This window comes from Pholcus phalangioides, unplaced genomic scaffold (genome assembly GCF_987345545.1).
Source record: "Pholcus phalangioides strain wild (caught in Gottingen) unplaced genomic scaffold, Ppha-v1.0 ptg000032l_1, whole genome shotgun sequence".
NCBI lineage: Eukaryota > Metazoa > Arthropoda > Arachnida > Araneae > Pholcidae > Pholcus > Pholcus phalangioides.
This window is the reverse complement of record NW_028301622.1, coordinates 3,344,716-3,365,998: the sequence shown is the minus strand read 5'-3', so window position 1 is coordinate 3,365,998 and position 21,283 is coordinate 3,344,716. Positions and strand designations below refer to the sequence as shown.

At 44.5% G+C, this 21,283-nt stretch overlaps 94 non-coding genes across 94 annotated transcripts; all 94 read right to left on the bottom strand.

Moving 5' to 3' along the window:
* Positions 1-1,276: 1,276 nt before the first annotated feature.
* On the bottom strand, positions 1,277-1,349 carry TRNAV-AAC (transfer RNA valine (anticodon AAC)). The gene has a single exon. It is a non-coding gene; the product is annotated as a tRNA-Val (tRNA).
* Positions 1,350-1,444: 95 nt separating this feature from the next.
* On the bottom strand, positions 1,445-1,517 carry TRNAV-UAC (transfer RNA valine (anticodon UAC)). Its single transcript has one exon. It is a non-coding gene; the product is annotated as a tRNA-Val (tRNA).
* Positions 1,518-1,612: 95 nt separating this feature from the next.
* TRNAV-AAC (transfer RNA valine (anticodon AAC)) lies at positions 1,613-1,685 on the bottom strand. Its single transcript has one exon. It is a non-coding gene; the product is annotated as a tRNA-Val (tRNA).
* Positions 1,686-1,781: 96 nt separating this feature from the next.
* TRNAV-AAC (transfer RNA valine (anticodon AAC)) lies at positions 1,782-1,854 on the bottom strand. The gene has a single exon. It is a non-coding gene; the product is annotated as a tRNA-Val (tRNA).
* Positions 1,855-2,119: 265 nt separating this feature from the next.
* Positions 2,120-2,192, bottom strand: TRNAV-UAC (transfer RNA valine (anticodon UAC)). Its single transcript has one exon. It is a non-coding gene; the product is annotated as a tRNA-Val (tRNA).
* Positions 2,193-2,287: 95 nt separating this feature from the next.
* TRNAV-AAC (transfer RNA valine (anticodon AAC)) lies at positions 2,288-2,360 on the bottom strand. The gene has a single exon. It is a non-coding gene; the product is annotated as a tRNA-Val (tRNA).
* A 265-nt stretch (positions 2,361-2,625) lies between these two features.
* Positions 2,626-2,698, bottom strand: TRNAV-UAC (transfer RNA valine (anticodon UAC)). Its single transcript has one exon. It is a non-coding gene; the product is annotated as a tRNA-Val (tRNA).
* A 96-nt stretch (positions 2,699-2,794) lies between these two features.
* On the bottom strand, positions 2,795-2,867 carry TRNAV-AAC (transfer RNA valine (anticodon AAC)). Its single transcript has one exon. It is a non-coding gene; the product is annotated as a tRNA-Val (tRNA).
* A 265-nt stretch (positions 2,868-3,132) lies between these two features.
* Positions 3,133-3,205, bottom strand: TRNAV-CAC (transfer RNA valine (anticodon CAC)). The gene has a single exon. It is a non-coding gene; the product is annotated as a tRNA-Val (tRNA).
* Positions 3,206-3,301: 96 nt separating this feature from the next.
* Positions 3,302-3,374, bottom strand: TRNAV-CAC (transfer RNA valine (anticodon CAC)). The gene has a single exon. It is a non-coding gene; the product is annotated as a tRNA-Val (tRNA).
* Positions 3,375-3,470: 96 nt separating this feature from the next.
* TRNAV-AAC (transfer RNA valine (anticodon AAC)) lies at positions 3,471-3,543 on the bottom strand. Its single transcript has one exon. It is a non-coding gene; the product is annotated as a tRNA-Val (tRNA).
* Positions 3,544-3,639: 96 nt separating this feature from the next.
* On the bottom strand, positions 3,640-3,712 carry TRNAV-UAC (transfer RNA valine (anticodon UAC)). Its single transcript has one exon. It is a non-coding gene; the product is annotated as a tRNA-Val (tRNA).
* A 95-nt stretch (positions 3,713-3,807) lies between these two features.
* On the bottom strand, positions 3,808-3,880 carry TRNAV-UAC (transfer RNA valine (anticodon UAC)). Its single transcript has one exon. It is a non-coding gene; the product is annotated as a tRNA-Val (tRNA).
* A 96-nt stretch (positions 3,881-3,976) lies between these two features.
* TRNAV-UAC (transfer RNA valine (anticodon UAC)) lies at positions 3,977-4,049 on the bottom strand. The gene has a single exon. It is a non-coding gene; the product is annotated as a tRNA-Val (tRNA).
* Positions 4,050-4,145: 96 nt separating this feature from the next.
* On the bottom strand, positions 4,146-4,218 carry TRNAV-UAC (transfer RNA valine (anticodon UAC)). The gene has a single exon. It is a non-coding gene; the product is annotated as a tRNA-Val (tRNA).
* A 95-nt stretch (positions 4,219-4,313) lies between these two features.
* TRNAV-AAC (transfer RNA valine (anticodon AAC)) lies at positions 4,314-4,386 on the bottom strand. Its single transcript has one exon. It is a non-coding gene; the product is annotated as a tRNA-Val (tRNA).
* Positions 4,387-4,482: 96 nt separating this feature from the next.
* TRNAV-AAC (transfer RNA valine (anticodon AAC)) lies at positions 4,483-4,555 on the bottom strand. Its single transcript has one exon. It is a non-coding gene; the product is annotated as a tRNA-Val (tRNA).
* A 96-nt stretch (positions 4,556-4,651) lies between these two features.
* On the bottom strand, positions 4,652-4,724 carry TRNAV-UAC (transfer RNA valine (anticodon UAC)). Its single transcript has one exon. It is a non-coding gene; the product is annotated as a tRNA-Val (tRNA).
* A 96-nt stretch (positions 4,725-4,820) lies between these two features.
* TRNAV-AAC (transfer RNA valine (anticodon AAC)) lies at positions 4,821-4,893 on the bottom strand. Its single transcript has one exon. It is a non-coding gene; the product is annotated as a tRNA-Val (tRNA).
* Positions 4,894-5,158: 265 nt separating this feature from the next.
* Positions 5,159-5,231, bottom strand: TRNAV-UAC (transfer RNA valine (anticodon UAC)). The gene has a single exon. It is a non-coding gene; the product is annotated as a tRNA-Val (tRNA).
* Positions 5,232-5,327: 96 nt separating this feature from the next.
* Positions 5,328-5,400, bottom strand: TRNAV-CAC (transfer RNA valine (anticodon CAC)). The gene has a single exon. It is a non-coding gene; the product is annotated as a tRNA-Val (tRNA).
* Positions 5,401-5,496: 96 nt separating this feature from the next.
* TRNAV-AAC (transfer RNA valine (anticodon AAC)) lies at positions 5,497-5,569 on the bottom strand. The gene has a single exon. It is a non-coding gene; the product is annotated as a tRNA-Val (tRNA).
* A 95-nt stretch (positions 5,570-5,664) lies between these two features.
* Positions 5,665-5,737, bottom strand: TRNAV-UAC (transfer RNA valine (anticodon UAC)). The gene has a single exon. It is a non-coding gene; the product is annotated as a tRNA-Val (tRNA).
* Positions 5,738-5,833: 96 nt separating this feature from the next.
* On the bottom strand, positions 5,834-5,906 carry TRNAV-AAC (transfer RNA valine (anticodon AAC)). The gene has a single exon. It is a non-coding gene; the product is annotated as a tRNA-Val (tRNA).
* A 96-nt stretch (positions 5,907-6,002) lies between these two features.
* On the bottom strand, positions 6,003-6,075 carry TRNAV-AAC (transfer RNA valine (anticodon AAC)). Its single transcript has one exon. It is a non-coding gene; the product is annotated as a tRNA-Val (tRNA).
* Positions 6,076-6,171: 96 nt separating this feature from the next.
* Positions 6,172-6,244, bottom strand: TRNAV-UAC (transfer RNA valine (anticodon UAC)). Its single transcript has one exon. It is a non-coding gene; the product is annotated as a tRNA-Val (tRNA).
* Positions 6,245-6,340: 96 nt separating this feature from the next.
* On the bottom strand, positions 6,341-6,413 carry TRNAV-AAC (transfer RNA valine (anticodon AAC)). The gene has a single exon. It is a non-coding gene; the product is annotated as a tRNA-Val (tRNA).
* Positions 6,414-6,509: 96 nt separating this feature from the next.
* TRNAV-AAC (transfer RNA valine (anticodon AAC)) lies at positions 6,510-6,582 on the bottom strand. Its single transcript has one exon. It is a non-coding gene; the product is annotated as a tRNA-Val (tRNA).
* Positions 6,583-6,678: 96 nt separating this feature from the next.
* TRNAV-UAC (transfer RNA valine (anticodon UAC)) lies at positions 6,679-6,751 on the bottom strand. Its single transcript has one exon. It is a non-coding gene; the product is annotated as a tRNA-Val (tRNA).
* Positions 6,752-6,847: 96 nt separating this feature from the next.
* On the bottom strand, positions 6,848-6,920 carry TRNAV-UAC (transfer RNA valine (anticodon UAC)). The gene has a single exon. It is a non-coding gene; the product is annotated as a tRNA-Val (tRNA).
* Positions 6,921-7,016: 96 nt separating this feature from the next.
* On the bottom strand, positions 7,017-7,089 carry TRNAV-UAC (transfer RNA valine (anticodon UAC)). The gene has a single exon. It is a non-coding gene; the product is annotated as a tRNA-Val (tRNA).
* A 95-nt stretch (positions 7,090-7,184) lies between these two features.
* TRNAV-UAC (transfer RNA valine (anticodon UAC)) lies at positions 7,185-7,257 on the bottom strand. The gene has a single exon. It is a non-coding gene; the product is annotated as a tRNA-Val (tRNA).
* Positions 7,258-7,521: 264 nt separating this feature from the next.
* On the bottom strand, positions 7,522-7,594 carry TRNAG-UCC (transfer RNA glycine (anticodon UCC)). Its single transcript has one exon. It is a non-coding gene; the product is annotated as a tRNA-Gly (tRNA).
* Positions 7,595-7,690: 96 nt separating this feature from the next.
* On the bottom strand, positions 7,691-7,763 carry TRNAV-UAC (transfer RNA valine (anticodon UAC)). The gene has a single exon. It is a non-coding gene; the product is annotated as a tRNA-Val (tRNA).
* Positions 7,764-7,858: 95 nt separating this feature from the next.
* Positions 7,859-7,931, bottom strand: TRNAV-UAC (transfer RNA valine (anticodon UAC)). Its single transcript has one exon. It is a non-coding gene; the product is annotated as a tRNA-Val (tRNA).
* Positions 7,932-8,195: 264 nt separating this feature from the next.
* On the bottom strand, positions 8,196-8,268 carry TRNAV-UAC (transfer RNA valine (anticodon UAC)). The gene has a single exon. It is a non-coding gene; the product is annotated as a tRNA-Val (tRNA).
* A 95-nt stretch (positions 8,269-8,363) lies between these two features.
* On the bottom strand, positions 8,364-8,436 carry TRNAV-UAC (transfer RNA valine (anticodon UAC)). Its single transcript has one exon. It is a non-coding gene; the product is annotated as a tRNA-Val (tRNA).
* A 264-nt stretch (positions 8,437-8,700) lies between these two features.
* Positions 8,701-8,773, bottom strand: TRNAG-UCC (transfer RNA glycine (anticodon UCC)). The gene has a single exon. It is a non-coding gene; the product is annotated as a tRNA-Gly (tRNA).
* Positions 8,774-8,869: 96 nt separating this feature from the next.
* Positions 8,870-8,942, bottom strand: TRNAV-UAC (transfer RNA valine (anticodon UAC)). The gene has a single exon. It is a non-coding gene; the product is annotated as a tRNA-Val (tRNA).
* Positions 8,943-9,037: 95 nt separating this feature from the next.
* TRNAV-UAC (transfer RNA valine (anticodon UAC)) lies at positions 9,038-9,110 on the bottom strand. The gene has a single exon. It is a non-coding gene; the product is annotated as a tRNA-Val (tRNA).
* A 96-nt stretch (positions 9,111-9,206) lies between these two features.
* TRNAV-AAC (transfer RNA valine (anticodon AAC)) lies at positions 9,207-9,279 on the bottom strand. Its single transcript has one exon. It is a non-coding gene; the product is annotated as a tRNA-Val (tRNA).
* Positions 9,280-9,375: 96 nt separating this feature from the next.
* On the bottom strand, positions 9,376-9,448 carry TRNAV-UAC (transfer RNA valine (anticodon UAC)). The gene has a single exon. It is a non-coding gene; the product is annotated as a tRNA-Val (tRNA).
* Positions 9,449-9,544: 96 nt separating this feature from the next.
* On the bottom strand, positions 9,545-9,617 carry TRNAV-AAC (transfer RNA valine (anticodon AAC)). Its single transcript has one exon. It is a non-coding gene; the product is annotated as a tRNA-Val (tRNA).
* Positions 9,618-9,882: 265 nt separating this feature from the next.
* TRNAV-AAC (transfer RNA valine (anticodon AAC)) lies at positions 9,883-9,955 on the bottom strand. Its single transcript has one exon. It is a non-coding gene; the product is annotated as a tRNA-Val (tRNA).
* Positions 9,956-10,051: 96 nt separating this feature from the next.
* TRNAV-AAC (transfer RNA valine (anticodon AAC)) lies at positions 10,052-10,124 on the bottom strand. Its single transcript has one exon. It is a non-coding gene; the product is annotated as a tRNA-Val (tRNA).
* Positions 10,125-10,727: 603 nt separating this feature from the next.
* On the bottom strand, positions 10,728-10,800 carry TRNAV-AAC (transfer RNA valine (anticodon AAC)). Its single transcript has one exon. It is a non-coding gene; the product is annotated as a tRNA-Val (tRNA).
* A 96-nt stretch (positions 10,801-10,896) lies between these two features.
* TRNAV-UAC (transfer RNA valine (anticodon UAC)) lies at positions 10,897-10,968 on the bottom strand. Its single transcript has one exon. It is a non-coding gene; the product is annotated as a tRNA-Val (tRNA).
* A 96-nt stretch (positions 10,969-11,064) lies between these two features.
* Positions 11,065-11,137, bottom strand: TRNAV-AAC (transfer RNA valine (anticodon AAC)). Its single transcript has one exon. It is a non-coding gene; the product is annotated as a tRNA-Val (tRNA).
* A 265-nt stretch (positions 11,138-11,402) lies between these two features.
* Positions 11,403-11,475, bottom strand: TRNAV-UAC (transfer RNA valine (anticodon UAC)). The gene has a single exon. It is a non-coding gene; the product is annotated as a tRNA-Val (tRNA).
* Positions 11,476-11,571: 96 nt separating this feature from the next.
* TRNAV-AAC (transfer RNA valine (anticodon AAC)) lies at positions 11,572-11,644 on the bottom strand. The gene has a single exon. It is a non-coding gene; the product is annotated as a tRNA-Val (tRNA).
* A 96-nt stretch (positions 11,645-11,740) lies between these two features.
* On the bottom strand, positions 11,741-11,813 carry TRNAV-AAC (transfer RNA valine (anticodon AAC)). The gene has a single exon. It is a non-coding gene; the product is annotated as a tRNA-Val (tRNA).
* A 265-nt stretch (positions 11,814-12,078) lies between these two features.
* TRNAV-AAC (transfer RNA valine (anticodon AAC)) lies at positions 12,079-12,151 on the bottom strand. Its single transcript has one exon. It is a non-coding gene; the product is annotated as a tRNA-Val (tRNA).
* A 96-nt stretch (positions 12,152-12,247) lies between these two features.
* TRNAV-AAC (transfer RNA valine (anticodon AAC)) lies at positions 12,248-12,320 on the bottom strand. The gene has a single exon. It is a non-coding gene; the product is annotated as a tRNA-Val (tRNA).
* A 96-nt stretch (positions 12,321-12,416) lies between these two features.
* Positions 12,417-12,489, bottom strand: TRNAV-UAC (transfer RNA valine (anticodon UAC)). The gene has a single exon. It is a non-coding gene; the product is annotated as a tRNA-Val (tRNA).
* A 265-nt stretch (positions 12,490-12,754) lies between these two features.
* TRNAV-AAC (transfer RNA valine (anticodon AAC)) lies at positions 12,755-12,827 on the bottom strand. The gene has a single exon. It is a non-coding gene; the product is annotated as a tRNA-Val (tRNA).
* Positions 12,828-12,923: 96 nt separating this feature from the next.
* Positions 12,924-12,996, bottom strand: TRNAV-AAC (transfer RNA valine (anticodon AAC)). Its single transcript has one exon. It is a non-coding gene; the product is annotated as a tRNA-Val (tRNA).
* Positions 12,997-13,092: 96 nt separating this feature from the next.
* Positions 13,093-13,165, bottom strand: TRNAV-AAC (transfer RNA valine (anticodon AAC)). The gene has a single exon. It is a non-coding gene; the product is annotated as a tRNA-Val (tRNA).
* A 96-nt stretch (positions 13,166-13,261) lies between these two features.
* TRNAV-AAC (transfer RNA valine (anticodon AAC)) lies at positions 13,262-13,334 on the bottom strand. Its single transcript has one exon. It is a non-coding gene; the product is annotated as a tRNA-Val (tRNA).
* Positions 13,335-13,430: 96 nt separating this feature from the next.
* On the bottom strand, positions 13,431-13,503 carry TRNAV-AAC (transfer RNA valine (anticodon AAC)). The gene has a single exon. It is a non-coding gene; the product is annotated as a tRNA-Val (tRNA).
* A 265-nt stretch (positions 13,504-13,768) lies between these two features.
* TRNAV-AAC (transfer RNA valine (anticodon AAC)) lies at positions 13,769-13,841 on the bottom strand. Its single transcript has one exon. It is a non-coding gene; the product is annotated as a tRNA-Val (tRNA).
* A 96-nt stretch (positions 13,842-13,937) lies between these two features.
* Positions 13,938-14,009, bottom strand: TRNAV-UAC (transfer RNA valine (anticodon UAC)). The gene has a single exon. It is a non-coding gene; the product is annotated as a tRNA-Val (tRNA).
* A 265-nt stretch (positions 14,010-14,274) lies between these two features.
* TRNAV-UAC (transfer RNA valine (anticodon UAC)) lies at positions 14,275-14,347 on the bottom strand. Its single transcript has one exon. It is a non-coding gene; the product is annotated as a tRNA-Val (tRNA).
* A 265-nt stretch (positions 14,348-14,612) lies between these two features.
* Positions 14,613-14,685, bottom strand: TRNAV-UAC (transfer RNA valine (anticodon UAC)). The gene has a single exon. It is a non-coding gene; the product is annotated as a tRNA-Val (tRNA).
* A 96-nt stretch (positions 14,686-14,781) lies between these two features.
* Positions 14,782-14,854, bottom strand: TRNAV-UAC (transfer RNA valine (anticodon UAC)). Its single transcript has one exon. It is a non-coding gene; the product is annotated as a tRNA-Val (tRNA).
* A 96-nt stretch (positions 14,855-14,950) lies between these two features.
* TRNAV-AAC (transfer RNA valine (anticodon AAC)) lies at positions 14,951-15,023 on the bottom strand. The gene has a single exon. It is a non-coding gene; the product is annotated as a tRNA-Val (tRNA).
* Positions 15,024-15,119: 96 nt separating this feature from the next.
* Positions 15,120-15,192, bottom strand: TRNAV-AAC (transfer RNA valine (anticodon AAC)). Its single transcript has one exon. It is a non-coding gene; the product is annotated as a tRNA-Val (tRNA).
* Positions 15,193-15,288: 96 nt separating this feature from the next.
* On the bottom strand, positions 15,289-15,361 carry TRNAV-UAC (transfer RNA valine (anticodon UAC)). The gene has a single exon. It is a non-coding gene; the product is annotated as a tRNA-Val (tRNA).
* Positions 15,362-15,457: 96 nt separating this feature from the next.
* Positions 15,458-15,530, bottom strand: TRNAV-UAC (transfer RNA valine (anticodon UAC)). The gene has a single exon. It is a non-coding gene; the product is annotated as a tRNA-Val (tRNA).
* Positions 15,531-15,626: 96 nt separating this feature from the next.
* TRNAV-AAC (transfer RNA valine (anticodon AAC)) lies at positions 15,627-15,699 on the bottom strand. The gene has a single exon. It is a non-coding gene; the product is annotated as a tRNA-Val (tRNA).
* Positions 15,700-15,795: 96 nt separating this feature from the next.
* On the bottom strand, positions 15,796-15,868 carry TRNAV-UAC (transfer RNA valine (anticodon UAC)). Its single transcript has one exon. It is a non-coding gene; the product is annotated as a tRNA-Val (tRNA).
* A 96-nt stretch (positions 15,869-15,964) lies between these two features.
* TRNAV-UAC (transfer RNA valine (anticodon UAC)) lies at positions 15,965-16,037 on the bottom strand. Its single transcript has one exon. It is a non-coding gene; the product is annotated as a tRNA-Val (tRNA).
* Positions 16,038-16,133: 96 nt separating this feature from the next.
* Positions 16,134-16,206, bottom strand: TRNAV-AAC (transfer RNA valine (anticodon AAC)). Its single transcript has one exon. It is a non-coding gene; the product is annotated as a tRNA-Val (tRNA).
* A 96-nt stretch (positions 16,207-16,302) lies between these two features.
* Positions 16,303-16,375, bottom strand: TRNAV-AAC (transfer RNA valine (anticodon AAC)). The gene has a single exon. It is a non-coding gene; the product is annotated as a tRNA-Val (tRNA).
* A 96-nt stretch (positions 16,376-16,471) lies between these two features.
* TRNAV-UAC (transfer RNA valine (anticodon UAC)) lies at positions 16,472-16,544 on the bottom strand. Its single transcript has one exon. It is a non-coding gene; the product is annotated as a tRNA-Val (tRNA).
* Positions 16,545-16,640: 96 nt separating this feature from the next.
* TRNAV-UAC (transfer RNA valine (anticodon UAC)) lies at positions 16,641-16,713 on the bottom strand. Its single transcript has one exon. It is a non-coding gene; the product is annotated as a tRNA-Val (tRNA).
* A 96-nt stretch (positions 16,714-16,809) lies between these two features.
* TRNAV-UAC (transfer RNA valine (anticodon UAC)) lies at positions 16,810-16,882 on the bottom strand. The gene has a single exon. It is a non-coding gene; the product is annotated as a tRNA-Val (tRNA).
* A 96-nt stretch (positions 16,883-16,978) lies between these two features.
* TRNAV-UAC (transfer RNA valine (anticodon UAC)) lies at positions 16,979-17,051 on the bottom strand. The gene has a single exon. It is a non-coding gene; the product is annotated as a tRNA-Val (tRNA).
* Positions 17,052-17,147: 96 nt separating this feature from the next.
* TRNAV-UAC (transfer RNA valine (anticodon UAC)) lies at positions 17,148-17,220 on the bottom strand. Its single transcript has one exon. It is a non-coding gene; the product is annotated as a tRNA-Val (tRNA).
* A 96-nt stretch (positions 17,221-17,316) lies between these two features.
* TRNAV-UAC (transfer RNA valine (anticodon UAC)) lies at positions 17,317-17,389 on the bottom strand. The gene has a single exon. It is a non-coding gene; the product is annotated as a tRNA-Val (tRNA).
* A 96-nt stretch (positions 17,390-17,485) lies between these two features.
* Positions 17,486-17,558, bottom strand: TRNAV-AAC (transfer RNA valine (anticodon AAC)). Its single transcript has one exon. It is a non-coding gene; the product is annotated as a tRNA-Val (tRNA).
* A 265-nt stretch (positions 17,559-17,823) lies between these two features.
* TRNAV-AAC (transfer RNA valine (anticodon AAC)) lies at positions 17,824-17,896 on the bottom strand. The gene has a single exon. It is a non-coding gene; the product is annotated as a tRNA-Val (tRNA).
* Positions 17,897-18,499: 603 nt separating this feature from the next.
* On the bottom strand, positions 18,500-18,572 carry TRNAV-AAC (transfer RNA valine (anticodon AAC)). The gene has a single exon. It is a non-coding gene; the product is annotated as a tRNA-Val (tRNA).
* Positions 18,573-18,668: 96 nt separating this feature from the next.
* Positions 18,669-18,740, bottom strand: TRNAV-UAC (transfer RNA valine (anticodon UAC)). Its single transcript has one exon. It is a non-coding gene; the product is annotated as a tRNA-Val (tRNA).
* Positions 18,741-18,836: 96 nt separating this feature from the next.
* On the bottom strand, positions 18,837-18,909 carry TRNAV-AAC (transfer RNA valine (anticodon AAC)). Its single transcript has one exon. It is a non-coding gene; the product is annotated as a tRNA-Val (tRNA).
* Positions 18,910-19,013: 104 nt separating this feature from the next.
* TRNAV-AAC (transfer RNA valine (anticodon AAC)) lies at positions 19,014-19,086 on the bottom strand. Its single transcript has one exon. It is a non-coding gene; the product is annotated as a tRNA-Val (tRNA).
* A 96-nt stretch (positions 19,087-19,182) lies between these two features.
* TRNAV-UAC (transfer RNA valine (anticodon UAC)) lies at positions 19,183-19,255 on the bottom strand. The gene has a single exon. It is a non-coding gene; the product is annotated as a tRNA-Val (tRNA).
* A 265-nt stretch (positions 19,256-19,520) lies between these two features.
* On the bottom strand, positions 19,521-19,593 carry TRNAV-UAC (transfer RNA valine (anticodon UAC)). Its single transcript has one exon. It is a non-coding gene; the product is annotated as a tRNA-Val (tRNA).
* A 96-nt stretch (positions 19,594-19,689) lies between these two features.
* Positions 19,690-19,762, bottom strand: TRNAV-AAC (transfer RNA valine (anticodon AAC)). The gene has a single exon. It is a non-coding gene; the product is annotated as a tRNA-Val (tRNA).
* Positions 19,763-19,858: 96 nt separating this feature from the next.
* Positions 19,859-19,931, bottom strand: TRNAV-AAC (transfer RNA valine (anticodon AAC)). Its single transcript has one exon. It is a non-coding gene; the product is annotated as a tRNA-Val (tRNA).
* A 265-nt stretch (positions 19,932-20,196) lies between these two features.
* On the bottom strand, positions 20,197-20,269 carry TRNAV-AAC (transfer RNA valine (anticodon AAC)). Its single transcript has one exon. It is a non-coding gene; the product is annotated as a tRNA-Val (tRNA).
* Positions 20,270-20,365: 96 nt separating this feature from the next.
* TRNAV-UAC (transfer RNA valine (anticodon UAC)) lies at positions 20,366-20,437 on the bottom strand. The gene has a single exon. It is a non-coding gene; the product is annotated as a tRNA-Val (tRNA).
* A 96-nt stretch (positions 20,438-20,533) lies between these two features.
* TRNAV-AAC (transfer RNA valine (anticodon AAC)) lies at positions 20,534-20,606 on the bottom strand. The gene has a single exon. It is a non-coding gene; the product is annotated as a tRNA-Val (tRNA).
* A 265-nt stretch (positions 20,607-20,871) lies between these two features.
* On the bottom strand, positions 20,872-20,944 carry TRNAV-UAC (transfer RNA valine (anticodon UAC)). The gene has a single exon. It is a non-coding gene; the product is annotated as a tRNA-Val (tRNA).
* A 265-nt stretch (positions 20,945-21,209) lies between these two features.
* Positions 21,210-21,282, bottom strand: TRNAK-UUU (transfer RNA lysine (anticodon UUU)). Its single transcript has one exon. It is a non-coding gene; the product is annotated as a tRNA-Lys (tRNA).
* Position 21,283: the final 1 nt, after the last annotated feature.

The following is a 21,283-nucleotide window of genomic DNA, read 5'->3' as shown; positions in this document are numbered from 1 at the left end:
TCTTTCAACTCAGTTTCGCTTTTGCGGTGCTTTTATTTAGCCAAAGAAAAGATGAGAAATTTCTACACCATTCTCGAGAGAGATCCCATTTTCTTTCTACAAATTTCTCCTTACGCTATGAAATCGCCAAATCATCGGGGATTTCACCAAACTCACAAAGTTTGTCGCCAATTTGGCGAGATTTACAGGTATGTATAATGCGTTAATTTCCATTCTTATACAAATACAAGTACAACGCCACAACAGACAAAATGCCCAACAAGGTGGCTGGGAAAAAGATGCCCATAAAAATATGGATGTCATATATTTCAAAAATACAGCAACCCAATTAAAAATGCAATTAACACAAATTATAAAAAATATATACACATGATAAAATATCATACAATGCCCATAAAGAATACTTATGGTTGTCTTATTCTAAGAATGGATAGCTTCTCGATTCACCCCAACATGTTTATCGTATTTCTTAAACGTTATCTCTTTTTACATAAGATAATGACTACTTACATTATTTACAGGCGAAAACTGACATAATAAATGATAAATGAGGACTATTTATACAATTTTCGTAAAAATACGACTTAGAAATAGGTAGAACTGAAGTGAACATCCATCACGTATTTCCCGGGACATTGTCGTATTTTGAAGTAATTTTGTCCATCGCGACTATTTTTCATAAACATGTCCCGCTTTTACGTGTATTTTCAACAAAGCCTACACGAACTTTTGATCTTTATTAAAATCAAGAATTAAATTAATTTAGAACCCCACAAGTTATATCTTAATAATTACAACTATAAGAATATATTCAGATCACATATTTATCCCATTGAACGTTTCATTTCGTGGAATTCACTGAAATTTGCTCAGTGGTTTTTTATTTTCCACCTATAGCGATTTTCCAGTGGTTCTGGCAATATAGCTGCCTTTGCTCACCTTTATTATAATGTATGGCGGTAATTGGTAATGGCCCGTATTTGAAATCCCTATTTCACGTATTTTGTGTAGGACAACAGGTACGGACAGGAAATGCGAGAAATATCATTACATGAATGATTTTATAACACTTAGAAAAACAACGTTTTGTATAACAATATGGTAATCCGTACCTGCCAGAGAACGAACATGGGACATTCCGCGTGTTAGGCGGATGTGTTAACCACTACACCACAGGTACGGTCTGGGCGCGCAAGAATTAGCATTACATGTATGATTGGCATAAACCTTGTAAGAAAAGAAATTTAACGGTGTTTTGTGTAATGATATGGTAATCTGTACCTGCCAGGGATCGAACCTGGGACATTCCGCGTGTTAGGCGGATGTGATAACCACTACACCACAGATACCGACAAGCCGCGCAAGAATTAGCATTACATGTATGATTGGCATCGACCTTGTAAGTAAAGAAATTAACAGTGTTTTGTGTAACGATATGGTAATCTGTACCTGCCAGGGATCGAACCTGGGACATTCCGCGTGTAAGGCGGATGTGATAACCACTACACCACAGGTACCGACAAGCCGCGCAAGAATTAGCATTACATGTATGATTGGCATCGACCTTGTAAGTAAAGAAATTAACAGTGTTTTGTGTAACGATATGGTAATCTGTACCTGCCAGGGATCGAACCTGGGACATTCCGCGTGTTAGGCGGATGTGTTAACCACTACACCACAGGTACGGTCTGAGCGCGCAAGAATTAGCATTACATGTATGATTGGCATAAACCTTGTAAGAAAAGAAATTTAACGGTGTTTTGTGTAATGATATGGTAATCTGTACCTGCCAGGGAACGAACCTGGGACATTCCGCGTGTTAGGCGGATGTGATAACCACTACACCACAGATACCGATAAGCCGCGCAAGAATTAGCATTACATGTATGATTGGCATCAACCTTGTAAGAAAAGAAATTTAACGGTGTTTTGTGTAACGATATGGTAATCTGTAACTGCCAGGGATCGAACCTGGGACATTCCGCGTGTAAGGCGGTTGTGATAACCCCTACACCACAGGTATGGGCCGAGCCCTCCAGAACAAGCATTACATGAATGATTGGCATCAAGCTTGTAAGAAAAGAAATTTAACGGTGTTTTGTGTAACGATATGGTAATCTGTACCTGCCAGGGATCGAACCTGGGACATTCCGCATGTAAGGCGGATGTGATAACCACTACACCACAAGTACCGACTACTCGCGCAAGAATTAGCATTACATGTATGATTGGCATCGACCTTGTAAGTAAAGAAATTAACAGTGTTTTGTGTAACGATATGGTAATCTGTACCTGCCAGGGTTCGAACCTGGGACATTCCGCGTGTTAGGCGGATGTGATAACCACTACACCACAGGTACGGGCCGAGTCCTCCAGAACAGGCATTACATGAATTATTGGCATCAAGCTTGTAAGAAAAGAAATTTTACAGTGTTTTGTGTGATGATATGGTAATCTGTACCTGCCAGGGATCGAACCTGGGACATTCCGCGTGTTAGGCGGATGTGATAATAACTACACCACAGGTACGGGCCGAGTCCTCCAGAACAGGCATTACATGAATGATTGGCATCAACCTTGTAAGAGAAGAAATTTAACGGTGTATTGTGTAACGATATGGTAATCTGTACCTGCCAGGGATCGAACCTGGGACATTCCGCGTGTAAGGCGGATGTGATTACCACTACACCACAGGTACGGGCCGAGTCCTCCAGTACAGGCATTACATGAATGATTGGCATCAAGCTTGTAAGAAAAGAAATTTAACGGTGTTTTGTGTAATGATATGGTAATCTGTACCTGCCAGGGTTCGAACCTGGGACATTCCGCGTGTTAGGCGGATGTGATAACCACTACACCACAGGTACGGGCCGAGTCCTCCAGAACAGGCATTACATGAATTATTGGCATCAAGCTTGTAAGAAAAGAAATTTTACAGTGTTTTGTGTGATGATATGGTAATCTGTACCTGCCAGGGATCGAACCTGGGACATTCCGCGTGTTAGGCGGATGTGATAATAACTACACCACAGGTACGGGCCGAGTCCTCCAGAACAGGCATTACATGAATGATTGGCATCAACCTTGTAAGAGAAGAAATTTAACGGTGTATTGTGTAACGATATGGTAATCTGTACCTGCCAGGGTTCGAACCTGGGACATTCCGCGTGTGAGGCGGATGTGATTACCACTACACCACAGGTACGGGCCGAGTCCTCCAGAATAGGCATTACATGAATGATTGGCATCAACCTTGCAAGAAAAGAAATTTAACGGTGTTTTGTGTAACGATATGGTAATCTGTACCTGCCAGGGTTCGAACCTGGGACATTCCGCGTGTGAGGCGGATGTGATAACCACTACACCACAGGTACGGGCCGAGTCCTCCAGAATAGGCATTACATGAATGATTGGCATCAACCTTGTAAGAAAAGAAATTTAACGGTGTTTTGTGTAATGATATGGTAATCTGTACCTGCCAGGGTTCGAACCTGGGACATTCCGCGTGTTAGGCGGATGTGATAACCACTACACCACAGGTACGGGCCGAGTCCTCCAGTACAGGCATTACATGAATGATTGGCATCAAGCTTGTAAGAAAAGAAATTTAACGGTGTTTTGTGTAACGATATGGTAATCTGTACCTGCCAGGGATCGAACCTGGGACATTCCGCATGTAAGGCGGATGTGATAACCACTACACCACAAGTACCGACTACTCGCGCAAGAATTAGCATTACATGTATGATTGGCATCGACCTTGTAAGTAAAGAAATTAACAGTGTTTTGTGTAACGATATGGTAATCTGTACCTGCCAGGGATCGAACCTGGGACATTCCGCGTGTAAGGCGGATGTGATAACCACTACACCACAGGTACGGGCCGAGTTCTCCAGAACAAGCATTACATGAATGATTGGCATCAAGCTTGTAAGAAAAGAAATTTAACGGTGTTTTGTGTAACGATATGGTAATCTGTACCTGCCAGGGATCGAACCTGGGACATTCCGCGTGTAAGGCGGATGTGATAACCACTACACCACAGGTACGGGCCGAGTCCTCCCGAACAAGCATTACATGAATGATTGGCATCAAGCTTGTAAGAAAAGAAATTTAACGGTGTTTTGTGTAACGATATGGTAATCTGTACCTGCCAGGGATCGAACCTGGGACATTCCGCATGTAAGGCGGATGTGATAACCACTACACCACAAGTACCGACTACTCGCGCAAGAATTAGCATTACATGTATGATTGGCATCGACCTTGTAAGTAAAGAAATTAACAGTGTTTTGTGTAACGATATGGTAATCTGTACCTGCCAGGGTTCGAACCTGGGACATTCCGCGTGTTAGGCGGATGTGATAACCACTACACCACAGGTACGGGCCGAGTCCTCCAGAACAGGCATTACATGAATTATTGGCATCAAGCTTGTAAGAAAAGAAATTTTACAGTGTTTTGTGTGATGATATGGTAATCTGTACCTGCCAGGGATCGAACCTGGGACATTCCGCGTGTTAGGCGGATGTGATAACCACTACACCACAGGTACGGGCCGAGTCCTCCAGAACAGGCATTACATGAATGATTGGCATCAACCTTGTAAGAGAAGAAATTTAACGGTGTATTGTGTAACGATATGGTAATCTGTACCTGCCAGGGATCGAACCTGGGACATTCCGCGTGTAAGGCGGATGTGATTACCACTACACCACAGGTACGGGCCGAGTCCTCCAGTACAGGCATTACATGAATGATTGGCATCAAGCTTGTAAGAAAAGAAATTTAACGGTGTTTTGTGTAATGATATGGTAATCTGTACCTGCCAGGGTTCGAACCTGGGACATTCCGCGTGTTAGGCGGATGTGATAACCACTACACCACAGGTACGGGCCGAGTCCTCCAGAACAGGCATTACATGAATTATTGGCATCAAGCTTGTAAGAAAAGAAATTTTATAGTGTTTTGTGTGATGATATGGTAATCTGTACCTGCCAGGGATCGAACCTGGGACATTCCGCGTGTTAGGCGGATGTGATAATAACTACACCACAGGTACGGGCCGAGTCCTCCAGAACAGGCATTACATGAATGATTGGCATCAACCTTGTAAGAGAAGAAATTTAACGGTGTTTCGTGTAACGATATGGTAATCTGTACCTGCCAGGGATCGAACCTGGGACATTCCGCGTGTAAGGCGGATGTGATAACCACTACACCACAGGTACGGGCCGAGTCCTACAGAATAGGCATTACATGAATGATTGGCATCAACCTTGCAAGAAAAGAAATTTAACGGTGTTTTGTGTAACGATATGGTAATCTGTACCTGCCAGGGTTCGAACCTGGGACATTCCGCGTGTGAGGCGGATGTGATAACCACTACACCACAGGTACGGGCCGAGTGTTCCAGAATAGGCATTACATGAATGATTGGCAACAACCTTGTAAGAAAAGAAATTTAACCTTGTTTTGTGTAATTATATAGTAATCTGTACCTGCCAGGGATCGAACCTGGGACATTCCGCGTGTTAGGCGGATGTGTTAACCACTACACCACAGGTACGGGCCGAGTCCTCCAGAATAGGCATTACATGAATGATTGGCATCAACCTTGTAAGAGAAGAAATTTAACGGTGTTTTGTGAACGATATGGTAATCTGTACCTGCCAGGGATCGAACCTGGGACATTCCGCGTGTAAGGCGGATGTGATAACCACTACACCACAGGTACGGGCCGAGTCCTCCAGAATAGGCATTACATGAATGATTGGCATCAACCTTGCAAGAAAAGAAATTTAACGGTGTTTTGTGTAACGATATGGTAATCTGTACCTGCCAGGGTTCGAACCTGGGACATTCCGCGTGTTAGGTGGATGTGATAACCACTACACCACAGGTACGGGCCGAGTGTTCCAGAATAGGCATTACATGAATGATTGGCAACAACCTTGTAAGAAAAGAAATTTAACGGTGTTTTGTGTAATTATATAGTAATCTGTACCTGCCAGGGATCGAACCTGGGACATTCCGCGTGTTAGGCGGATGTGTTAACCACTACACCACAGGTACGGGCCGTGTCCTCCAGAATAGGCATTACATGAATGATTGGCATCAACCTTGTAAGAGAAGAAATTTAACGGTGTTTTGTGTAACGATATGGTAATCTGTACCTGCCAGGGATCGAACCTGGGACATTCCGCGTGTAAGGCGGATGTGATAACCACTACACCACAGGTACGGGCCGCGTCCTCCAGAATAGGCATTACATGAATGATTGGCATCAACCTTGCAAGAAAAGAAATTTAACGGTGTTTTGTGTAACGATATGGTAATCTGTACCTGCCAGGGTTCGAACCTGGGACATTCCGCGTGTTAGGTGGATGTGATAACCACTACACCACAGGTACGGGCCGAGTGTTCCAGAATAGGCATTACATGAATGATTGGCAACAACCTTGTAAGAAAAGAAATTTAACGGTGTTTTGTGTAATTATATAGTAATCTGTACCTGCCAGGGATCGAACCTGGGACATTCCGCGTGTTAGGCGGATGTGTTAACCACTACACCACAGGTACGGGCCGTGTCCTCCAGAATAGGCATTACATGAATGATTGGCATCAACCTTGTAAGAGAAGAAATTTAACGGTGTTTTGTGTAACGATATGGTAATCTGTACCTGCCAGGGATCGAACCTGGGACATTCCGCGTGTAAGGCGGATGTGATAACCACTACACCACAGGTACGGGCCGAGTCCTCCAGAATAGGCATTACATGAATGATTGGCATCAACCTTGCAAGAAAAGAAATTTAACGGTGTTTTGTGTAACGATATGGTAATCTGTACCTGCCAGGGATCGAACCTGGGACATTCCGCGTGTAAGGCGGATGTGATAACCACTACACCACAGGTACGGGCCGAGTCCTCCAGAACAAGCATTACATGAATGATTGGCATCAAGCTTGTAAGAAAAGAAATTCAACGGTGTTTTGTGTAACGATATGGTAATCTGTACCTGCCAGGGATCGAACCTGGGACATTCCGCGTGTAAGGCGGATGTGATAACCACTACACCACAAGTACCGACTACTCGCGCAAGAATTAGCATTACATGTATGATTGGCATCGACCTTGTAAGTAAAGAAATTAACAGTGTTTTGTGTAACGATATGGTAATCTGTACCGACCAGGGATCGAACCTGGGACATTCCGCGTGTAAGGCGGATGTGATAACCACTACACCACAGGTACGGGCCGAGTCCTCCAGAATAGGCATTACATGAATGATTGGCATCAACCTTGTAAGAAAAGAAATTTAACGGTGTTTTGTGTAATGATATGGTAATCTGTACCTGCCAGGGAACGAACCTGGGACATTCCGCGTGTTAGGCGGATATGATAACCACTACACCACAGGTACCGACAAGCCGCGCAAGAATTAGCATTACATGTATGATTGGCATCGACCTTGTAAGTAAAGAAATTGACAGTGTTTTGTGTAACGATATGGTAATCTGTACCTACCAGGGATCGAACCTGGGACATTCCGCGTGGAAGGCGGATGTGATAACCACTACACCACAGGTACGGGCCGAGTTCTCCAGAACAAGCATTACATGAATGATTGGCATCAAGCTTGTAAGAAAAGAAATTTAACGGTGTTTTGTGTAACGATATGGTAATCTGTACCTGCCAGGGATCGAACCTGGGACATTCCGCGTGTAAGGCGGATGTGATAACCACTACACCACAAGTACCGACTACTCGCGCAAGAATTAGCATTACATGTATGATTGGCATCGACCTTGTAAGTAAAGAAATTAACAGTGTTTTGTGTAACGATATGGTAATCTGTACCGACCAGGGATCGAACCTGGGACATTCCGCGTGTAAGGCGGATGTGATAACCACTACACCACAGGTACGGGCCGAGTCCTCCAGAATAGGCATTACATGAATGATTGGCATCAACCTTGTAAGAAAAGAAATTTAACGGTGTTTTGTGTAATGATATGGTAATCTGTACCTGCCAGGGAACGAACCTGGGACATTCCGCGTGTTAGGCGGATATGATAACCACTACACCACAGGTACCGACAAGCCGCGCAAGAATTAGCATTACATGTATGATTGGCATCGACCTTGTAAGTAAAGAAATTGACAGTGTTTTGTGTAACGATATGGTAATCTGTACCTGCCAGGGATCGAACCTGGGACATTCCGCGTGTAAGGCGGATGTGATAACCACTACACCACAAGTACCGACTACTCGCGCAAGAATTAGCATTACATGTATGATTGGCATCGACCTTGTAAGTAAAGAAATTAACAGTGTTTTGTGTAACGATATGGTAATCTGTACCGACCAGGGATCGAACCTGGGACATTCCGCGTGTAAGGCGGATGTGATAACCACTACACCACAGGTACGGGCCGAGTCCTCCAGAATAGGCATTACATGAATGATTGGCATCAACCTTGTAAGAAAAGAAATTTAACGGTGTTTTGTGTAATGATATGGTAATCTGTACCTGCCAGGGAACGAACCTGGGACATTCCGCGTGTTAGGCGGATATGATAACCACTACACCACAGGTACCGACAAGCCGCGCAAGAATTAGCATTACATGTATGATTGGCATCGACCTTGTAAGTAAAGAAATTGACAGTGTTTTGTGTAACGATATGGTAATCTGTACCTACCAGGGATCGAACCTGGGACATTCCGCGTGGAAGGCGGATGTGATAACCACTACACCACAGGTACGGGCCGAGTTCTCCAGAACAAGCATTACATGAATGATTGGCATCAAGCTTGTAAGAAAAGAAATTCAACGGTGTTTTGTGTAACGATATGGTAATCTGTACCTGCCAGGGATCGAACCTGGGACATTCCGCGTGTAAGGCGGATGTGATAACCACTACACCACAAGTACCGACTACTCGCGCAAGAATTAGCATTACATGTATGATTGGCATCGACCTTGTAAGTAAAGAAATTAACAGTGTTTTGTGTAACGATATGTTAATCTGTACCTACCAGGGATCGAACCTGGGACATTCCGCGTGTAAGGCGGATGTGATAACCACTACACCACAGGTACGGGCCGAGTCCTCCAGAATAGGCATTACATGAATGATTGGCATCAACCTTGTAAGAAAAGAAATTTAACGGTGTTTTGTGTAATGATATGGTAATCTGTACCTGCCAGGGTTCGAACCTGGGACATTCCGCGTGTTAGGCGGATGTGATAACCACTACACCACAGGTACGGGCCGAGTCCTCCAGAATAGGCATTACATGAATGATTGGCATCAACCTTGTAAGAAAAGAAATTTAACGGTGTTTTGTGTAATGATATGGTAATCTGTACCTGCCAGGGTTCGAACCTGGGACATTCCGCGTGTAAGGCGGATGTGATAACCACTACACCACAGGTACGGGCCGAGTCCTCCAGTACAGGCATTACATGAATGATTGGCATCAAGCTTGTAAGAAAAGAAATTTAACGGTGTTTTGTGTAATGATATGGTAATCTGTACCTGCCAGGGTTCGAACCTGGGACATTCCGCGTGTTAGGCGGATGTGATAACCACTACACCACAGGTACGGGCCGAGTCCTCCAGAACAGGCATTACATGAATTATTGGCATCAAACTTGTAAGAAAAGAAATTTTACAGTGTTTTGTGTGATGATATGGTAATCTGTACCTGCCAGGGATCGAACCTGGGACATTCCGCGTGTTAGGCGGATGTGATAATAACTACACCACAGGTACGGGCCGAGTCCTCCAGAACAGGCATTACATGAATGATTGGCATCAAGCTTGTAAGAAAAGAAATTTAACGGTGTTTTGTGTAATGATATGGTAATCTGTACCTGCCAGGGTTCGAACCTGGGACATTCCGCGTGTTAGGCGGATGTGATAACCACTACACCACAGGTACGGGCCGAGTCCTCCAGTACAGGCATTACATGAATGATTGGCATCAAGCTTGTAAGAAAAGAAATTTAACGGTGTTTTGTGTAATGATATGGTAATCTGTACCTGCCAGGGTTCGAACCTGGGACATTCCGCGTGTTCGGCGGATGTGATAACCACTACACCACAGGTACGGGCCGAGTCCTCCAGAACAGGCATTACATGAATTATTGGCATCAAGCTTGTAAGAAAAGAAATTTTACAGTGTTTTGTGTGATGATATGGTAATCTGTACCTGCCAGGGATCGAACCTAGGACATTCCGCGTGTTAGGCGGATGTGATAGTAACTACACCACAGGTACGGGCCGAGTCCTCCAGAACAGGCATTACATGAATGATTGGCATCAACCTTGTAAGAAAAGAAATTTAACGGTGTTTTGTGTAATGATATGGTAATCTGTACCTGCCAGGGATCGAACCTAGGACATTCCGCGTGTTAGGCGGATGTGATAGTAACTACACCACAGGTACGGGCCGAGTCCTCCAGAACAGGCATTACATGAATTATTGGCATCAAGCTTGTAAGAAAAGAAATTTTACAGTGTTTTGTGTGATGATATGGTAATCTGTACCTGCCAGGGATCGAACCTAGGACATTCCGCGTGTTAGGCGGATGTGATAGTAACTACACCACAGGTACGGGCCGAGTCCTCCAGAACAGGCATTACATGAATGATTGGCATCAACCTTGTAAGAAAAGAAATTTAACGGTGTTTTGTGTAATGATATGGTAATCTGTACCTGCCAGGGATCGAACCTGGGACATTCCGCGTGTTAAGCGGATGTGATAACCACTACACCACAGGTACCGGCCGTGTCCTCCAGAATAGGCATTACATGAATGATTGGCATCAACCTTGTAAGAAAAAAAATTCAACGGTGTTTTGTGTAATGATATGGTAATCTGTACCTGCCAGGGATCGACCTGGGACATTCCGCGTGTAAGGCGGATGTGATAACCACTACACCACAGGTACGGGCCGAGTGTTCCAGAATAGGCATTACATGAATGATTGGCAACAACCTTGTAAGAAAAGAAATTTAACGGTGTTTTTTGTAATTATATAGTAATCTGTACCTGCCAGGGATCGAACCTGGGACATTCCGCGTGTTAGGCGGATGTGATAACCACTACACCACAGGTACGGGCCGAGTGTTCCAGAATAGGCATTACATGAATGATTGGCAACAACCTTGTAAGAAAAGAAATTTAACGGTGTTTTGTGTAATTATATAGTAATCTGTACCTGCCAGGGATCGAACCTGGGACATTCCGCGTGTTAGGCGGATGTGATAACCACTGCACCACCGGTACGGGCCGAGTCCTCCAGAACAGGCATTACATGAATGATTGGCATCAACCTTGTAAGAAAATAAATTTAACGGTGTTTTGTGTAATGATATGGTAATCTGTACCTGCCAGGGATCGAACCTGGGACATTCCGAGTGTAAGGCGGATGTGATAACCACTACACCACAGGTACGGGACGAGTCGTCCAGAATAGGCATTACATGAATGATTGGCATCAACAATGTAAGAAAAGAAATTTAACGGTGTTTTGTGTAATGATATGGTAATCTGTACCTGCCAGGGATCGAACCTGGGACATTCCGCGTGTTAGGCGGATGTGATAACCACTACACCACAGGTACGGGCCGAGTCCTCCAGTACAGGCATTACATGAATGATTGGCATCAAGCTTGTAAGAAAAAAAATTCAACGGTGTTTTGTGTAATGATATGGTAATCTGTACCTGCCAGGGATCGAACCTGGGACATTCCGCGTGTTAGGCGGATGTGATAACCACTACACCACAGGTACGGGCCGAGTCCTCCAGAACAGGCATTACATGAATTATTGGCATCAAGCTTGTAAGAAAAGAAATTTTACAGTGTTTTGTGTGATGATATGGTAATCTGTACCTGCCAGGGATCGAACGTGGGACATTCCGCGTGTTAGGCGGATGTGATAACCACTACACCACAGGTACGGGCCGAGTCCTCCAGTACAGGCATTACATGAATGATTGGCATCAAGCTTGTAAGAAAAGAAATTTAACGGTGTTTTGTGTAATGATATGGTAATCTGTACCTGCCAGGGTTCGAACCTGGGACATTCCGCGTGTTAGGCGGATGTGATAACCACTACACCACAGGTACGGGCCGAGTCCTCCAGAACAGGCATTACATGAATTATTGGCATCAAGCTTGTAAGAAAAGAAATTTTACAGTGTTTTGTGTGATGATATGGTAATCTGTACCTGCCAGGGATCGAACCTGGGACATTCCGCGTGTTAGGCGGATGTGATAACCACTACACCACAGGTACGGGCCGAGTCCTACAGTACAGGCATTACATGAATGATTGGCATCAACCTTGTAAGAAAAGAAATTTAACGGTGTTTTGTGTAATGATATGGTAATCTGTACCTGCCAGGGTTCGAACCTGGGACATTCCGCGTGTAATGCGGATCTGATAACCACTACAACACAGGTACGGGCCAAGTACTCCAGAATAGGCATTACATGAATGATTGGCATCAACCTTGTAAGAAAAGAAATTTAACGGTGTTTTGTGTAATGATATGGTAATCTGTACCTGCCAGGGATCGAACCTGGGACATTCCGTGTGTAATGCGGATCTGATAACCACTACAACACAGGTACGGGCCAAGTACTCCAGAATAGGCATTACATGAATGATTGGCATCAACCTTGTAAGAAAAGAAATTTAACGGTGTTTTGTGTAATGATATGGTAATCTGTACCTGCCAGGGATCGAACCTGGGACATTCCGCGTGTTAGGCGGATGTGATAACCACTACACCACAGGTACGGGACGAGTCCTCCAGTACAGGCATTACATGAATGATTGGCATCAAGCTTGTAAGAAAAGAAATTTAACGGTGTTTTGTGTAATGATATGGTAATCTGTACCTGCCAGGGATCGAACCTGGGACATTCCGCGTGTTAGGCGGATGTGATAACCACTACACCACAGGTACGGGACGAGTCCTCCAGTACAGGCATTACATGAATGATTGGCATCAAGCTTGTAAGAAAAGAAATTTAACGGTGTTTTGTGTAATGATATGGTAATCTGTACCTGCCAGGGTTCGAACCTGAGACATTCCGCGTGTTAGGCGGATGTGATAACCACTACACCACAGGTACGGGCCGAGTCCTCCAGAACAGGCATTACATGAATTATTGGCATCAAGCTTGTAAGAAAAGAAATTTTACAGTGTTTTGTGTGATGATATGGTAATCTGTACCTGCCAGGGATCGAACCTGGGACATTCCGCGTGTTAGGCGGATGTGATAACCACTACACCACAGGTACGGGCCGAGTCCTCCAGTACAGGCATTACATGAATGATTGGCATCAAGCTTGTAAGAAAAGAAATTTAACGGTGTTTTGTGTAATGATATGGTAATCTGTACCTGCCAGGGTTCGAACCTGGGACATTCCGCGTGTTAGGCGGATGTGATAACCACTACACCACAGGTACGGGCCGAGTCCTCCAGAACAGGCATTACATGAATTATTGGCATCAAGCTTGTAAGAAAAGAAATTTTACAGTGTTTTGTGTGATGATATGGTAATCTGTACCTGCCAGGGATCGAACCTAGGACATTCCGCGTGTTAGGCGGATGTGCTAGTAACTACACCACAGGTACGGGCCGAGTCCTCCAGAACAGGCATTACATGAATGATTGGCATCAACCTTGTAAGAAAAGAAATTTAACGGTGTTTTGTGTAATGATATGGTAATCTGTACCTGCCAGGGATCGAACCTGGGACATTCCGCGTGTTAAGCGGATGTGATAACCACTACACCACAGGTACCGGCCGTGTCCTCCAGAATAGGCATTACATGAATGATTGGCATCAACCTTGTAAGAAAAAAAATTTAACGGTGTTTTGTGTAATGATATGGTAATCTGTACCTGCCAGGGATCGACCTGGGACATTCCGCGTGTAAGGCGGATGTGATAACCACTACACCACAGGTACGGGCCGAGTGTTCAACAATAGGCATTACATGAATGATTGGCAACAACCTTGTAAGAAAAGAAATTTAACGGTGTTTTGTGTAATTATATAGTAATCTGTACCTACCAGGGATCGAACCTGGGACATTCCGCGTGTTAGGCGGATGTGATAACCACTACACCACCGGTACGGGCCGAGTCCTCCAGAACAGGCATTACATGAATGATTGGCATCAACCTTGTAAGAAAAGAAATTTAACGGTGTTTTGTGTAATGATATGGTAATCTGTACCTGCCAGGGATCGAACCTGGGACATTCCGCGTGTAAGGCGGATGTGATAACCACTACACCACAGGTACGGGACGAGTCGTCCAGAATAGGCATTACATGAATGATTGGCATCAACCTTGTAAGAAAAGAAATTTAACGGTGTTTTGTGTAATGATATGGTAATCTGTACCTGCCAGGGATCGAACCTGGGACATTCCGTGTGTAATGCGGATCTGATAACCACTACAACACAGGTACGGGCCAAGTACTCCAGAATAGGCATTACATGAATGATTGGCATCAACCTTGTAAGAAAAGAAATTTAACGGTGTTTTGTGTAATGATATGGTAATCTGTACCTGCCAGGGATTGAACCTGGGACATTCCGCGTGTAAGGCGGATGTGATAACCACTACACCACAGGTACGGGACGAGTCGTCCAGAATAGGCATTACATGAATGATTGGCATCAACCATGTAAGAAAAGAAATTTAACGGTGTTTTGTGTAATGATATGGTAATCTGTACCTGCCAGGGATCGAACCTGGGACATTCCTCGTGTAAGGCGGATGTGATAACCACTACACCACAGGTACGGGCCTTGTCCTCCAGAATAGGCATTACATGAATGAATGGTATCAACCTTGTAAGAGAAGAAGTTTAACGGTGTGTTGTGTAATGATATGGTAATCTGTACCTGCCAGGGATCGAACCTGGTTCATTCCGCGTGTTAGGCGGATGTGATAACCACTACACCACAGGTACGGGCCGAGTGTTCCAGAATAGGCATTACATGAATGATTGGCAACAACCTTGTAAGAAAAGAAATTTAACGGTGTTTTGTGTAATTATATAGTAATCTGTACCTGCCAGGGATCGAACCTGGGACATTCCGCGTGTTAGGCGGATGTGATAACCACTACACCACAGGTACGGGACGAGTCGTCCAGAATAGGCATTACATGAATGATTGGCATCAACCTTGTAAGAAAAGAAATTTAACGGTGTTTTGTGTAATGATATGGTAATCTGTACCTGCCAGGGATCGAACCTGGGACATTCCGCGTGTAAGGCGGATGTGATAACCACTACACCACAGGTACGGGACGAGTCGTCCAGAATAGGCATTACATGAATGATTGGCATCAACCTTGTAAGAAAAGAAATTTAACGGTGTTTTGTGTAATGATATGGTAATCTGTACCTGCCAGGGATCGAACCTGGGACATTCCGCGTGTAAGGCGGATGTGATAACCACTACACCACAGGTACGGGACGAGTCGTCCAGAATAGGCATTACATGAATGATTGGCATCAACCTTGTAAGAAAAGAAATTTGACACTGTTTTGTGTGATGATATGGTAATCTGTACCTGCCAGGGATTGAACCTGGGACATTCCGCGTGTTAGGCGGATGTGATAACCACTACACCACAGGTACGGGACGAGTCGTCCAGAATAGGCATTACATGAATGATTGGCATCAACCTTGTAAGAAAAGAAATTTAACGGTGTTTTGTGTAATGATATGGTAATCTGTACCTGCCAGGGATCGAACCTGGGACATTCCGCGTGTAAGGCGGATGTGATAACCACTACACCACAGGTACGGGACGAGTCGTCCAGAATAGGCATTACATGAATGATTGGCATCAACCTTGTAAGAAAAGAAATTTAACGGTGTTTTGTGTAATGATATGGTAATCTGTACCTGCCAGGGATCGAACCTGGGACATTCCGCGTGTAAGGCGGGTGTGATAACCACTACACCACAGGTACGGGACGAGTCGTCCAGAATAGGCATTACATGAATGATTGGCATCAACCTTGTAAGAAAAGAAATTTGACAGTGTTTTGTGTGATGATATGGTAATCTGTACCTGCCAGGGATTGAACCTGGGACATTCCGCGTGTTAGGCGGATGTGATAACCACTACACCACAGGTACGGGACGAGTCGTCCAGAACAGGCATTACATGAATGATTGGTATCAAGCTTGTAAGAAAAGAAATTTGACAGTGTTTTGTGTGATGATATGGTAATCTGTACCTGCCAGGGATTGAACCTGGGACATTCCGCGTGTTAGGCGGATGTGATAACCACTACACCACAGGTACGGGACGAGTCGTCCAGAATAGGCATTACATGAATGATTGGCATCAACCTTGTAAGAAAAGAAATTTAACGGTGTTTTGTGTAATGATATGGTAATCTGTACCTGCCAGGGATCGAACCTGGGACATTCCGCGTGTAAGGCGGATGTGATAACCACTACACCACAGGTACGGGACGAGTCGTCCAGAATAGGCATTACATGAATGATTGGCATCAACCTTGTAAGAAAAGAAATTTAACGGTGTTTTGTGTAATGATATGGTAATCTGTACCTGCCAGGGATCGAACCTGGGACATTCCGCGTGTAAGGCGGATGTGATAACCACTACACCACAGGTACGGGACGAGTCGTCCAGAATAGGCATTACATGAATGATTGGCATCAACCTTGTAAGAAAAGAAATTTAACGGTGTTTTGTGTAATGATATGGTAATCTGTACCTGCCAGGGATCGAACCTGGGACATTCCGCGTGTAAGGCGGATGTGATAACCACTACACCACAGGTACGGGACGAGTCGTCCAGAATAGGCATTACATGAATGATTGGCATCAACCTTGTAAGAAAAGAAATTTAACGGTGTTTTGTGTAATGATATGGTAATCTGTACCTGCCAGGGATCGAACCTGGGACATTCCGCGTGTAAGGCGGATGTGATAACCACTACACCACAGGTACGGGCCGAGTCCTCCAGAACAGGCATTACATGAATGATTGGCATCAACCTTGTAAGAAAAGAAATTTAACGGTGTTTTGTGTAATGATATGGTAATCTGTACCTGCCAGGGATCGAACCTGGGACATTCCGCGTGTAAGGCGGATGTGATAACCACTACACCACAGGTACGGGACGAGTCGTCCAGAATAGCCATTACATGAATGATTGGCATCAACCTTGTAAGAAAAGAAATTTAACGGTGTTTTGTGTAATGATATGGTAATCTGTACCTGCCAGGGATCGAACCTGGGACATTCCGCGTGTAAGGCGGATGTGATAACCACTACACCACAGGTACGGGACGAGTCGTCCAGAATAGGCATTACATGAATGATTGGCATCAACCTTGTAAGAAAAGAAATTTAACGGTGTTTTGTGTAATGATATGGTAATCTGTACCTGCCAGGGTTCGAACCTGGGACATTCCGCGTGTTAGGCGGATGTGATAACCACTACACCACAGGTACGGGCCGAGTCCTCCAGAACAGGCATTACATGAATTATTGGCATCAAGCTTGTAAGAAAAGAAATTTTACAGTGTTTTGTGTGATGATATGGTAATCTGTACCTGCCAGGGATCGAACCTGGGACATTCCGCGTGTTAGGCGGATGTGATAATAACTACACCACAGGTACGGGCCGAGTCCTCCAGAACAGGCATTACATGAATGATTGGCATCAAGCTTGTAAGAAAAGAAATTTAACGGTGTTTTGTGTAATGATATGGTAATCTGTACCTGCCAGGGTTCGAACCTGGGACATTCCGCGTGTTAGGCGGATGTGATAACCACTACACCACAGGTACGGGCCGAGTCCTCCAGAACAGGCATTACATGAATTATTGGCATCAAGCTTGTAAGAAAAGAAATTTTACAGTGTTTTGTGTGATGATATGGTAATCTGTACCTGCCAGGGATCGAACCTAGGACATTCCGCGTGTTAGGCGGATGTGATAGTAACTACACCACAGGTACGGGCCGAGTCCTCCAGAACAGGCATTACATGAATGATTGGCATCAACCTTGTAAGAAAAGAAATTTAACGGTGTTTTGTGTAATGATATGGTAATCTGTACCTGCCAGGGATCGAACCTAGGACATTCCGCGTGTTAGGCGGATGTGATAGTAACTACACCACAGGTACGGGCCGAGTCCTCCAGAACAGGCATTACATGAATTATTGGCATCAAGCTTGTAAGAAAAGAAATTTTACAGTGTTTTGTGTGATGATATGGTAATCTGTACCTGCCAGGGATCGAACCTAGGACATTCCGCGTGTTAGGCGGATGTGATAGTAACTACACCACAGGTACGGGCCGAGTCCTCCAGAACAGGCATTACATGAATGATTGGCATCAACCTTGTAAGAAAAGAAATTTAACGGTGTTTTGTGTAATGATATGGTAATCTGTACCTGCCAGGGATCGAACCTGGGACATTCCGCGTGTTAAGCGGATGTGATAACCACTACACCACAGGTACCGGCCGTGTCCTCCAGAATAGGCATTACATGAATGATTGGCATCAACCTTGTAAGAAAAAAAATTTAACGGTGTTTTGTGTAATGATATGGTAATCTGTACCTGCCAGGGATCGACCTGGGACATTCCGCGTGTAAGGCGGATGTGATAACCACTACACCACAGGTACGGGCCGAGTGTTCCAGAATAGGCATTACATGAATGATTGGCAACAACCTTGTAAGAAAAGAAATTTAACGGTGTTTTGTGTAATTATATAGTAATCTGTACCTGCCAGGGATCGAACCTGGGACATTCCGCGTGTTAGGCGGATGTGATAACCACTACACCACAGGTACGGGCCGAGTGTTCCAGAATAGGCATTACATGAGGCATTACATGATTGGCAACAACCTTGTAAGAAAAGAAATTTAACGGTGTTTTGTGTAATTATATAGTAATCTGTACCTGCCAGGGATCGAACCTGGGACATTCCGCGTGTTAGGCGGATGTGATAACCACTACACCACCGGTACGGGCCGAGTCCTCCAGAACAGGCATTACATGAATGATTGGCATCAACCTTGTAAGAAAAGAAATTTAACGGTGTTTTGTGTAATGTTATGGTAATCTGTACCTGCCAGGGATCGAACCTGGGACATTCCGAGTGTAAGGCGGATGTGATAACCACTACACCACAGGTACGGGACGAGTCGTCCAGAATAGGCATTACATGAATGATTGGCATCAACCTTGTAAGAAAAGAAATTTAACGGTGTTTTGTGTAATGATATGGTAATCTGTACCTGCCAGGGATCGAACCTGGGACATTCCGTGTGTAATGCGGATCTGATAACCACTACAACACAGGTACGGGCCAAGTACTCCAGAATAGGCATTACATGAATGATTGGCATCAACCTTGTAAGAAAAGAAATTTAACGGTGTTTTGTGTAATGATATGGTAATCTGTACCTGCCAGGGATCGAACCTGGGACATTCCGCGTGTAAGGCGGATGTGATAACCACTACACCACAGGTACGGGACGAGTCGTCCAGAATAGGCATTACATGAATGATTGGCATCAACCATGTAAGAAAAGAAATTTAACGGTGTTTTGTGTAATGATATGGTAATCTGTACCTGCCAGGGATCGAACCTGGGACATTCCGCGTGTTAGGCGGATGTGATAACCACTACACCACAGGTACGGGCCGAGTCCTCCAGTACAGGCATTACATGAATGATTGGCATCAAGCTTGTAAGAAAAGAAATTTAACGGTGTTTTGTGTAATGATATGGTAATCTGTACCTGCCAGGGTTCGAACCTGGGACATTCCGCGTGTTAGGCGGATGTGATAACCACTACACCACAGGTACGGACCGAGTCCTCCAGAACAGGCATTACATGAATTATTGGCATCAAGCTTGTAAGAAAAGAAATTTTACAGTGTTTTGTGTGATGATATGGTAATCTGTACCTGCCAGGGATCGAACCTAGGACATTCCGCGTGTTAGGCGGATGTGATAGTAACTACACCACAGGTACGGGCCGAGTCCTCCAGAACAGGCATTACATGAATGATTGGCATCAACCTTGTAAGAAAAGAAATTTAACGGTGTTTTGTGTAATGATATGGTAATCTGTACCTGCCAGGGATCGAACCTGGGACATTCCGCGTGTTAAGCGGATGTGATAACCACTACACCACAGGTACCGGCCGTGTCCTCCAGAATAGGCATTACATGAATGATTGGCATCAACCTTGTAAGAAAAAAAATTTAACGGTGTTTTGTGTAATGATATGGTAATCTGTACCTGCCAGGGATCGACCTGGGACATTCCGCGTGTAAGGCGGATGTGATAACCACTACACCACAGGTACGGGCCGAGTGTTCAAGAATAGGCATTACATGAATGATTGGCAACAACCTTGTAAGAAAAGAAATTTAACGGTGTTTTGTGTAATTATATAGTAATCTGTACCTGCCAGGGATCGAACCTGGGACATTCCGCGTGTTAGGCGGATGTGATAACCACTACACCACAGGTACGGGCCGAGTGTTCCAGAATAGGCATTACATGAATGATTGGCAACAACCTTGTAAGAAAAGAAATTTAACGGTGTTTTGTGTAATTATATAGTAATCTGTACCTACCAGGGATCGAACCTGGGACATTCCGCGTGTTAGGCGGATGTGATAACCACTACACCACCGGTATGGGCCGAGTCCTCCAGAACAGGCATTACATGAATGATTGGCATCAACCTTGTAAGAAAAGAAATTTAACGGTGTTTTGTGTAATGATATGGTAATCTGTACCTGCCAGGGATCGAACCTGGGACATTCCGCGTGTAAGGCGGATGTGATAACCACTACACCACAGGTACGGGACGAGTCGTCCAGAATAGGCATTACATGAATGATTGGCATCAACCTTGTAAGAAAAGAAATTTAACGGTGTTTTGTGTAATGATATGGTAATCTGTACCTGCCAGGGATCGAACCTGGGACATTCCGTGTGTAATGCGGATCTGATAACCACTACAACACAGGTACGGGCCAAGTACTCCAGAATAGGCATTACATGAATGATTGGCATCAACCTTGTAAGAAAAGAAATTTAACGGTGTTTTGTGTAATGATATGGTAATCTGTACCTGCCAGGGATTGAACCTGGGACATTCCGCGTAAAAGGCGGATGTGATAACCACTACACCACAGGTACG